We start from the raw sequence: 11,274 nt of genomic DNA, 5'->3' as shown, positions 1-11,274 counted from the left end.
CGTCCCTGGGTGGGATTGAACCACCAACCTTTTGGTTTATAGCCATACACACTAACTGATTGCGCCACAGAGACACTTTGCAAAAGTACATACTGACAAAGGCTAATAAGCATTCATCTAAAACGTTTCCTAGAAAAACTTTAAAAAGTCAATAATCTGGAGAGTTTTTGTAAGATGTTTCTTCCATCAACCAACGAAGAAACACATTGGTACTTTCCCATGATGAGTGAGTGCTTCAGGATCTCTTGCACTTACATGTGCAGCAGAGTACAGCAATGGAAGCATGCTGGGCACATAACCCAGAGGTAGGCAGATTGAAACTATCCTCTGCTATATGCATTTTTTTTTTGTTAATTAAAGTAATCCAAAACTGGGATTGATATGTTGGCTCTTTTATTTTTACTTACAGTACAATAACTTTTACCATTTTAATTTGTTTTAATAGTATATTGACAGTATTGTTTTCTTTCAAAAATCCACTTAATTTTCTTTACCCTATTATTAAAATGGTAATTGACAAAAACAAACTACATTGTCACCAGAAGAGCAATACAAAATGTACAAGTGATATATTAAAATCATCTTTCCAGCTTGAATTTCAATGATGCATTGGGGCAACGATTTTGTGAGAAACATTTTCACCCTTAAATAAAGATTTTCTTAATTCCTTACCTGTGTGCTAATTAGATATCACCTTGTTTTCACATTAAACAGACTTCCACATGAGAAAGCAGCAAGGATGCAGTGGCGTTAATGTTTCCTGGTGTCAACCTGTATTATTTCAGTAGACATTGAAATGAGGATGCATCTTGCTGCCTTTCCAATGAAGCAAGTTTAATTTAGTAATAGGTTAAAAACCATCCTTACAAAGGTGTTAATCAGAGACTAGGCTTTGTGGACACTTTTCAGAGAACAAATTTGTTAGCATAAAAATAAAGCCAGAAAATTAAGAGCTGTTTAATCACTCAATTGGATTTTTTTTGCCAGCATATTTCTTTTTCTCTGCAACCCACTGCTAAATTGTGCTTCCTAGCTGTTTTTATAAAATCACTGAATCAAATCTAACTCTGATTACATCAGAGAAGGCCAGGTACCCTACACAGGACAGGGGGATTTGAAATTTTGACTTGTCTACTTAAAGATCACCAAAATCTGATAACAAGGTCAATTACGTCCCTGGGTGGGATTGAACCACCAACCTTTTGGTTAATAGCCGTGCACACTAACTGATTGCGCCACAAAGACACTTTGCAAAAGTACATACTGACAAAGGCTAATAAGCATTCATCTAAAACGTTTCCTAGAAAAACTTTAAAAAGTCAATAATCTGGAGAGTTTTTGTAAAATGTTTCTTCCATCAACCAACGAAGAAACACGTTGGTACTTTCCCATGATGAGTGAGTGCTTCAGGATCTCTTGCACTTACATGTGCAGCAGAGTACAGCAATGGAAGCATGCTGGGCCCATAACCCAGCGGTAGGCAGATTGAAACTATCCTCTGCTATATGCATTTTTTTTTGTTAATTAAAGTAATCCAAAACTGGGATTGATATTTTGGCTCTTTTATTTTTACTTAAAGTACAATAACTTTTACCATTTTAATTTGTTTTAATAGTATATTGACAGTATTGTTTTCTTTCAAAAATCCACTTAATTTTCTTTACCCTATTATTAAAATGGTAATTGACAAAAACAAACTACATTGTCACCAGAAGAGCAATACAAAATGTACAAGTGATATATTAAAATCATCTTTCCAGCTTGAATTTCAATGATGCATTGGGGCAACGATTTTGTGAGAAACATCTTCACCCTTAAATAAAGATTTTCTTAATTCCTTACCTGTGTGCTAATTAGATATCACCTTGTTTTCACATTAAACAGACTTCCACATGAGAAAGCAGCAAGGATACAGTGGCGTTAATGTTTCCTGGTGTCAACCTGTATTATTTCAGTAGACATTGAATTGAGGATGCATCTTGCTGCCTTTCCAATGAAGCAAGTTTAATTTAGTAATAGGTGAAAAACCATCCCTACAAAGGTGTTAATCAGAGACTTGGCTTTGTGGACACTTTTCAAAGAACAAATTTGTTAGCATAAAAATAAAGCCAGAAAATGAAGAGCTGTTTAATCACTCAATTGGATTTTTTTTGCCAGCATATTTCTTTTTCTCTGCAACCCACTGCTAAATTGTGCTTCCTAGCTGTTTTTATAAAATCACTGAATCAAATCTAACTACATCAGAGAAGGCCAGGTACCCTACACCATAACAGGGGGTTTGAAATTTTGACTTGTCTACTTAAAGATCCCCAAAATCTGATAACAAGGTCAATTACGTCCCTGGTTGGGATTGAACAACCAACCTTTTGGTTAGTAGCCGGACACACTAACCGATTGCGCCACAGAGACACTTCCCAAAAAGTACATACTGACAAAGGCTAATAAGCATACATCTAGAACGTTTCCTAGAAAAACTTTAAAAAGTCAATAATCTGGAGAGTTTTTGTAAAATGTTTCTTCCATCAACCAACGAAGAAACACATTGGTACTTTCCCATGATGAGTGAGTGCTTCAGGATCTCTTGCACTTACATGTGCAGCAGAGTACTGCAATGGAAGCATGCTGGGCCCATAACCCAGAGGTAGGCAGATTGAAACTATCCTTTGCTATATGCATTTTTTTTTGTTAATTTAAGTAATCAAAACTGGGATTGATATTTTTGCTCTTTTATTTTTACTTGAAGTACAATAACTTTTACCATTTTAATTTGTTTGAATAGTATATTGACAGTATAGTTTTCTTTAAAAAATCCACTTAATTTTCTTTACCCTATTATTAAAAGGGTAATTGACAAAAACAAACTACATTGTCACCAGAAGAGCAATACAAAATGTACAAGTGATATATTAAAATCATCTTTCCAGCTTGAATTTCAATGATGCATTGGGGCAACGATTTTGTGAGAAACATTTTCACCCTTAAATAAAGATTTTCTTAATTCCTTACCTGTGTGCTAATTAGATATCACCTTGTTTTCACATTAAACAGACTTCCACATGAGAAAGCAGCAAGGATGCAGTGGCGTTAATGTTTCCTGGTGTCAACCTGTATTATTTCAGTAGACATTGAAATGAGGATGCATCTTGCTGCCTTTCCAATGAAGCAAGTTTAATTTAGTAATAGGTTAAAAACCATCCTTACAAAGGTGTTAATCAGAGACTTGGCTTTGTGGACACTTTTCAGAGAACAAATTTGTTAGCATAAAAATAAAGCCAGAAAATTAAGAGCTGTTTAATCACTCAATTGGATTTTTTTTGCCAGCATATTTCTTTTTCTCTGCAACCCACTGCTAAATTGTGCTTCCTAGCTGTTTTTATAAAATCACTGAATCAAATCTAACTCTGATTACATCAGAGAAGGCCAGGTACCCTACACCAGAACAGGGGGATTTGAAATTTTGACTTGTCTACTTAAAGATCACCAAAATCTGATAACAAGGTCAATTACGTCCCTGGGTGGGATTGAACCACCAACCTTTTGGTTAAGAGCCGTGCACACTAACTGAATGCGCCACAAAGACACTTTGCAAAAGTCCTTACTGACAAAGGCTAATAAGCATTCATCTAAAACGTTTCCTAGAAAAACTTTAAAAAGTCAATAATCTGGAGAGTTTTTGTAAAATGTTTCTTCCATCAACCAACGAAGAAACACATTGGTACTTTCCCATGATGAGTGAGTGCTTCAGGATCTCTTGCACTTACATGTGCAGCAGAGTACAGCAATAGAAGCATGCTGGGCCCATAACCCAGCGGTAGGCAGATTGAAACTATCCTCTGCTATATGCATTTTTTTTTGTTTATTTAAGTAATCCAAAACTGGGATTGATATTTTGGCTCTTTTATTTTTACTTAAAGTACAATAACTTTTACCATTTTAATTTGTTTTAATAGTATATTGACAGTATTGTTTTCTTTCAAAAATCCACTTAATTTTCTTTACCCTATTATTAAAATGGTAATTGACAAAAACAAACTACATTGTCACCAGAAGAGCAATACAAAATGTACAAGTGATATATTAAAATCATCTTTCCAGCTTGAATTTCAATGATGCATTGGGGCAACGATTTTGTGAGAAACATTTTCACCCTTAAATAAAGATTTTCTTAATTCCTTACCTGTGTGCTAATTAGATATCACCTTGTTTTCACATTAAACAGACTTTCACATGAGAAAGCAGCAAGGATGCAGTGGCGTTAATGTTTCCTGGTGTCAACCTGTATTATTTCAGTAGACATTGAAATGAGGATGCATCTTGCTGCCTTTCCAATGAAGCAAGTTTAATTTAGTAATAGGTGAAAAACCATCCCTACAAATGTGTTAATCAGAGACTTGGCTTTGTGGACACTTTTCAGAGAACAAATTTGTTAGCATAAAAATAAAGCCAGAAAATGAAAAGCTGTTTAATCACTCAATTGGATTTTTTTTGCCAGCATATTTCTTTTTCTCTGCAACCCACTGCTAAATTGTGCTTCCTAGCTGTTTTTATAAAATCACTGAATCAAATCTAACTACATCAGAGAAGGCCAGGTACCCTACACCATAACAGGGGGTTTGAAATTTTGACTTGTCTACTTAAAGATCACCAAAATCTGATAACAAGGTCAATTACGTCCCTGGGTGGGATTGAACTTCCAACCTTTTGGTTAATAGCCGTGCACACTAACTGATTGTGCCACAAAGACACTTTGCAAAAGTGCATACTGACAAAGGCTAATAAGCATTCATCTAGAACGTTTCCTAGAAAAACTTTAAAAAGTCAATAATCTGGAGAGTTTTTGTAAGATGTTTCTTCCATCAACCAACGAAGAAACACATTGATACTTTCCCATGATGACTGAGTGCTTCAGGATCTCTTGCACTTACATGTGCAGCAGAGTACTGCAATGGAAGCATGCTGGGCCCATAACCCAGAGGTAGGCAGAATGAAACTATCCTTTGCTATATGCATTTTTTTTGTTCATTTAAGTAATCAAAACTGGGATTGATATTTTTGCTCTTTTATTTTTACTTAAAGTACAATAACTTTTACCATTTTAATTTGTTTTAATAGTATATTGACAGTATAGTTTTCTTTAAAAAATCCACTTAATTTTCTTTACCCTATTATTAAAAGGGTAATTTACAAAAACAAACTACATTGTCACCAGAAGAGCAATACAAAATGTACAAGTGATATATTAAAATCATCTTTCCAGCTTGAATTTCAATGATGCATTGGGGCAACGATTTTGTGAGAAACATCTTCACCCTTAAAAAAAAAGATTTTCTTAATTCCTTACCTGTGTGCTAATTAGATATCACCTTGTTTTCACATTAAACAGACTTCCACATGAGAAAGCAGCAAGGATGCAGTGGCGTTGATGTTTCCTGGTGTCAACCCGTATTATTTCAGTAGACATTGAAATGAGGATGCATCTAGCTGCCTTTCCAATGAAGCAAATTTAATTTAGTAATAGGTGAAAAACCATCCCTACAAATGTGTTAATCAGAGACTTGGCTTTGTGGACACTTTTCAGAGAACAAATTTGTTAGCATAAAAATAAAGCCAGAAAATGAAAAGCTGTTTAATCACTCTATTGGATTTTTTTGCCAGCATATTTCTTTTTCTCTGCAACCCACTGCTAAATTGTGCTTCCTAGCTGTTTTTATAAAATCACTGAATCAAATCTAACTCTGATTACATCAGAGAAGGCCAGGTACCCTACACCATAAGAGGGGGTTTGAAATTTTGACTTGTCTACTTAAAGATCACCAAAATCTGATAACAAGGTCAATTACGTGCCTGGGTGGGATTGAACCACCAACCTTTTGGTTTATAGCCGTACACAATAACTGATTGCGCCACAGAGACACTTTGCAAAAGTACTTACTGACATAGGCTAATAAGCATTCATCTAAAACGTTTCCTAGAAAAACTTTAAAAAGTCAATAATCTGGAGAGTTTTTGTAAGATGTTTCTTCCATCCACCAACAAAGAAACACATTGGTACTTTCCCATGATGAGTGAGTGCTTCAGGATCTCTTGCACTTACATGTGCAGCAGAGTACTGCAATGGAAGCATGCTGGGCCCATAACCCAGAGGTAGGCAGATTAAAACTATCCTCTGCTATATGCATTTTTTTTGTTAATTAAAGTAATCCAAAACTGGGATTGATATTTTTGCTCTTTTATTTTTCATTAAAGTACAATAACTTTTACCATTTTAATTTGTTTTAATAGTATATTGAAAGTATTGTTTTCTTTTAAAAATCCACTTAATTTTCTTTACCCTATTATTAAAATGGTAATTGACAAAAACAAACTACATTGTCACCAGAAGAGCAATACAAAATGTACAAGTGATATATTAAAATCATCTTTCCAGCTTGAATTTCAATGATGCATTGGGGCAACGATTTTGTGAGAAACATTTTCACCCTTAAATAAAGATTTTCTTAATTCCTTACCTGTGTGCTAATTAGATATCACCTTGTTTTCACATTAAACAGACTTCCACATGAGAAAGCAGCAAGGATGCAGTGGCGTTAATGTTTCCTGGTGTCAACCTGTATTATTTCAGTAGACATTGAAATGAGGATGCATCTTGCTGCCTTTCCAATGAAGCAAGTTTAATTTAGTAATAGGTGAAAAAAAACCATCCTTACAAAGGTGTTAATCAGAGACTTGGCTTTGTGGAAACTTTTCAGAGAACAAATTTGTTAGCATAAAAATAAAGCCAGAAAATGAAGAGCTGTTTAATCACTCAATTGGATTTTTTTGCCAGCATATTTCTTTTTCTCTGCAACCCACTGCTAAATTGTGCTTCCTAGCTGTTTTTATAAAATCACTGAATCAAATCTAACTCTGATTACATCAGAGAAGGCCAGGTACCCTACACCATAAGAGGGGGTTTGAAATTTTGACTTGTCTACTTAAAGATCACCAAAATCTGATAACAAGGTCAATTACGTCCCTGGGTGGGATTGAACCACCAACCTTTTGGTTAATAGCCATACACACTAACTGATTGCGCCACAGAGACACTTTGCAAAAGTCCATACTGACAAAGGCTAATAAGCATTCATCTAAAACGTTTCCTTGAAAAATTTTAAAAAGTCAATAATCTGGAGAGTTTTTGTAAGATGTTTCTTCCATCAACCAACGAAGAAACACATTGGTACTTTCCCATGATGAGAGAGTGCTTCAGGATCTCTTGCACTTACATGTGCAGCAGAGTACAGCAATGGAAGCATGCTGGGCCCATAACCCAGCGGTAGGCAGATTGAAACTATCCTTTGCTATATGCATTTTTTTTGTTAATTTAAGTAATCAAAACTGGGATTGATATTTTTGCTCTTTTATTTTTACTTGAAGTACAATAACTTTTACCATTTTAATTTGTTTGAATAGTATATTGACAGTATAGTTTTCTTTAAAAAATCCACTTAATTTTCTTTACCCTATTATTAAAAGGGTAATTGACAAAAACAAACTACATTGTCACCAGAAGAGCAATACAAAATGTACAAGTGATATATTAAAATCATCTTTCCAGCTTGAATTTCAATGATGCATTGGGGCAACGATTTTGTGAGAAACATCTTCACCCTTAAATAAAGATTTTCTTAATTCCTTACCTGTGTGCTAATTAGATATCACCTTGTTTTCACATTAAACAGACTTCCACATGAGAAAGCAGCAAAGATGCAGTGGCGTTAATGTTTCCTGGTGTCAGAGGATGCATCTTGCTGCCTTTCCAATGAAGCAAGTTTAATTTAGTAATAGGTGAAAAACCATCCCTACAAAGGTGTTAATCAGAGACTTGGCTTTGTGGACACTTTTCAGAGAACAAATTTGTTAGCATAAAAATAAAGCCAGAAAATGAAGAGCTGTTTAATCACTCAATTGGATTTTTTTTGCCAGCATATTTCTTTTTCTCTGCAACCCACTGCTAAATTGTGCTTCCTATCTGTTTTTATGAAATCCTTGAATCAAATCTAACTCTGATTACATCAGAGAAGGCCAGGTACCCTACACCATAACAGGGGGTTTGAAATTTTGACTTGTCTACTTAAAGATCACCAAAATCTGATAACAAGGTCAATTACGTCCCTGGGTGGGATTGAATCACCAACCTTTTGGTTAGTAGCCAGACACACTAACCAATTGCGCCACAGAGACACTTTGTAAAAATTACATACTGACAAAGGCTAATAAGCATACATCTAGAACGTTTCCTAGAAAAACTTTAAAAAGTCAATAATCTGGAGAGTTTTTGTAAGATGTTTCTTCCATCAACCAACGAAGAAACACATTGGTACTTTCCCATGATGAGAGAGTGCTTCAGGATCTCTTGCACTTACATGTGCAGCAGAGTACAGCAATGGAAGCATGCTGGGCCCATAACCCAGCGGTAGGCAGATTGAAACTATCCTTTGCTATATGCATTTTTTTTGTTAATTTAAGTAATCAAAACTGGGATTGATATTTTTGCTCTTTTATTTTTACTTGAAGTACAATAACTTTTACCATTTTAATTTGTTTGAATAGTATATTGACAGTATAGTTTTCTTTAAAAAATCCACTTAATTTTCTTTACCCTATTATTAAAAGGGTAATTGACAAAAACAAACTACATTGTCACCAGAAGAGCAATACAAAATGTACAAGTGATATATTGAAATCATCTTTCCAGCTTGAATTTCAATGATGCATTGGGGCAACGATTTTGTGAGAAACATCTTCACCCTTAAATAAAGATTTTCTTAATTCCTTACCTGTGTGCTAATTAGATATCACCTTGTTTTCACATTAAACAGACTTCCACATGAGAAAGCAGCAAGGATGCAGTGGCGTTAATGTTTCCTGGTGTCAACCTGTATTATTTCAGTAGAAATTGAAATGAGGATGCATCTTGCTGCCTTTCCAATGAAGCAAGTTTAATTTAGTAATAGGTGAAAAACCATCCCTACAAAGGTGTTAATCAGAGACTTGGCTTTGTGGACACTTTTCAGAGAACAAATTTGTTAGCATAAAAATAAAGCCAGAAAATGAAGAGCTGTTTAATCACTCAATTGGATTTTTTTTGCCAGCATATTTCTTTTTCTCTGCAACCCACTGCTAAATTGTGCTTCCTATCTGTTTTTATGAAATCCTTGAATCAAATCTAACTCTGATTACATCAGAGAAGGCCAGGTACCCTACACCATAACAGGGGATTTGAAATTTTGACTTGTCTACTTAAAGATCACCAAAATCTGATAACAAGGTCAATTACGTCCCTGGGTGGGATTGAATCACCAACCTTTTGGTTAGTAGCCAGACACACTAACCAATTGCGCCACAGAGACACTTTGTAAAAATTACATACTGACAAAGGCTAATAAGCATACATCTAGAACGTTTCCTAGAAAAACTTTAAAAAGTCAATAATCTGGAGAGTTTTTGTAAGATGTTTCTTCCATCAACCAACGAAGAAACACATTGGTACTTTCCCATGATGAGTGAGTGCTTCAGGATCTCTTGCACTTATATGTGCAGCAGAGTACTGCAATGGAAGCATGCTGGGCCCATAACCCAGAGGTAGGCAGATTGAAACTATCCTCTGCTATATGCATTTTTTTTTTGTTAATTAAAGTAATCCAAAACTGGGATTGATATTTTGGTTCTTTTATTTTTACTTAAAGTACAATAACTTTTACCATTTTAATTTGTTTTAATAGTATATTGACAGTATTGTTTTCTTTCAAAAATCCACTTAATTTTCTTTACCCTATTATTAAAATGGTAATTGACAAAAACAAACTACATTGTCACCAGAAGAGCAATACAAAATGTACAAGTGATATATTAAAATCATCTTTCCAGCTTGAATTTCAATGATGCATTGGGGCAACGATTTTGTGAGAAACATCTTCACCCTTAAATAAAGATTTTCTTAATTCCTTACCTGTGTGCTAATTAGATATCACCTTGTTTTCACATTAAACAGACTTCCACATGAGAAAGCAGCAAGGATGCAGTGGCGTTAATGTTTCCTGGTGTCAACCCGTATTATTTCAGTAGACATTGAAATGAGGATGCATCTTGCTGCCTTTCCAATGAAGCAAATTTAATTTAGTAATAGGTGAAAAACCATCCCTACAAATGTGTTAATCAGAGACTTGGCTTTGTGGACACTTTTCAGAGAACAAATTTGTTAGCATAAAAATAAAGCCAGAAAATTAAGAGCTGTTTAATCACTCAATTGGATTTTTTTGCCAGCATATTTCTTTTTCTCTGCAACCCACTGCTAAATTGTGCTTCCTAGCTGTTTTTATAAAATCACTGAATCAAATCTAACTCTGATTACATCAGAGAAGGCCAGGTACCCTACACCATAAGAGGGGGTTTGAAATTTTGACTTGTCTACTTAAAGATCACCAAAATCTGATAACAAGGTCAATTACGTGCCTGGGTGGGATTGAACTACCAACCTTTTGGTTTATAGCCGTACACACTAACTGATTGCGCCACAGAGACACTTTGCAAAAGTACTTACTGACATAGGCTAATAAGCATTCATCTAAAACGTTTCCTAGAAAAACTTTAAAAAGTCAATAATCTGGAGAGTTTTTGTAAGATGTTTCTTCCATCCACCAACAAAGAAACACATTGGTACTTTCCCATGATGAGTGAGTGCTTCAGGATCTCTTGCACTTACATGTGCAGCAGAGTACTGCAATGGAAGCATGCTGGGCCCATAACCCAGAGGTAGGCAGATTAAAACTATCCTCTGCTATATGCATTTTTTTTGTTAATTAAAGTAATCCAAAACTGGGATTGATATTTTTGCTCTTTTATTTTTCATTAAAGTACAATAACTTTTACCATTTTAATTTGTTTTAATAGTATATTGAAAGTATTGTTTTCTTTTAAAAATCCACTTAATTTTCTTTACCCTATTATTAAAATGGTAATTGACAAAAACAAACTACATTGTCACCAGAAGAGCAATTCAAAATGTACAAGTGATATATTAAAATCATCTTTCCAGCTTGAATTTCAATGATGCATTGGGGCAACGATTTTGTGAGAAACATTTTCACCCTTAAATAAAGATTTTCTTAATTCCTTACCTGTGTGCTAATTAGATATCACCTTGTTTTCACATTAAACAGACTTCCACATGAGAAAGCAGCAAGGATGCAGTGGCGTTAATGTTTCCTGGTGTCAACCTGTATTATTTCAGTA

At 34.7% G+C, this 11,274-nt stretch overlaps 1 non-coding gene across 1 annotated transcript; it reads right to left on the bottom strand.

The window, feature by feature from the left end:
• Nucleotides 1–74, bottom strand: TRNAY-AUA (transfer RNA tyrosine (anticodon AUA)). The gene has a single exon. It is a non-coding gene; the product is annotated as a tRNA-Tyr (tRNA).
• Nucleotides 75–11,274: the final 11,200 nt, after the last annotated feature.

Source organism: Pseudophryne corroboree, chromosome 8, assembly GCF_028390025.1.
Source record: "Pseudophryne corroboree isolate aPseCor3 chromosome 8, aPseCor3.hap2, whole genome shotgun sequence".
Classification (NCBI taxonomy): domain Eukaryota; kingdom Metazoa; phylum Chordata; class Amphibia; order Anura; family Myobatrachidae; genus Pseudophryne; species Pseudophryne corroboree.
This window is presented reverse-complemented; position numbering and strand designations above follow the sequence as displayed.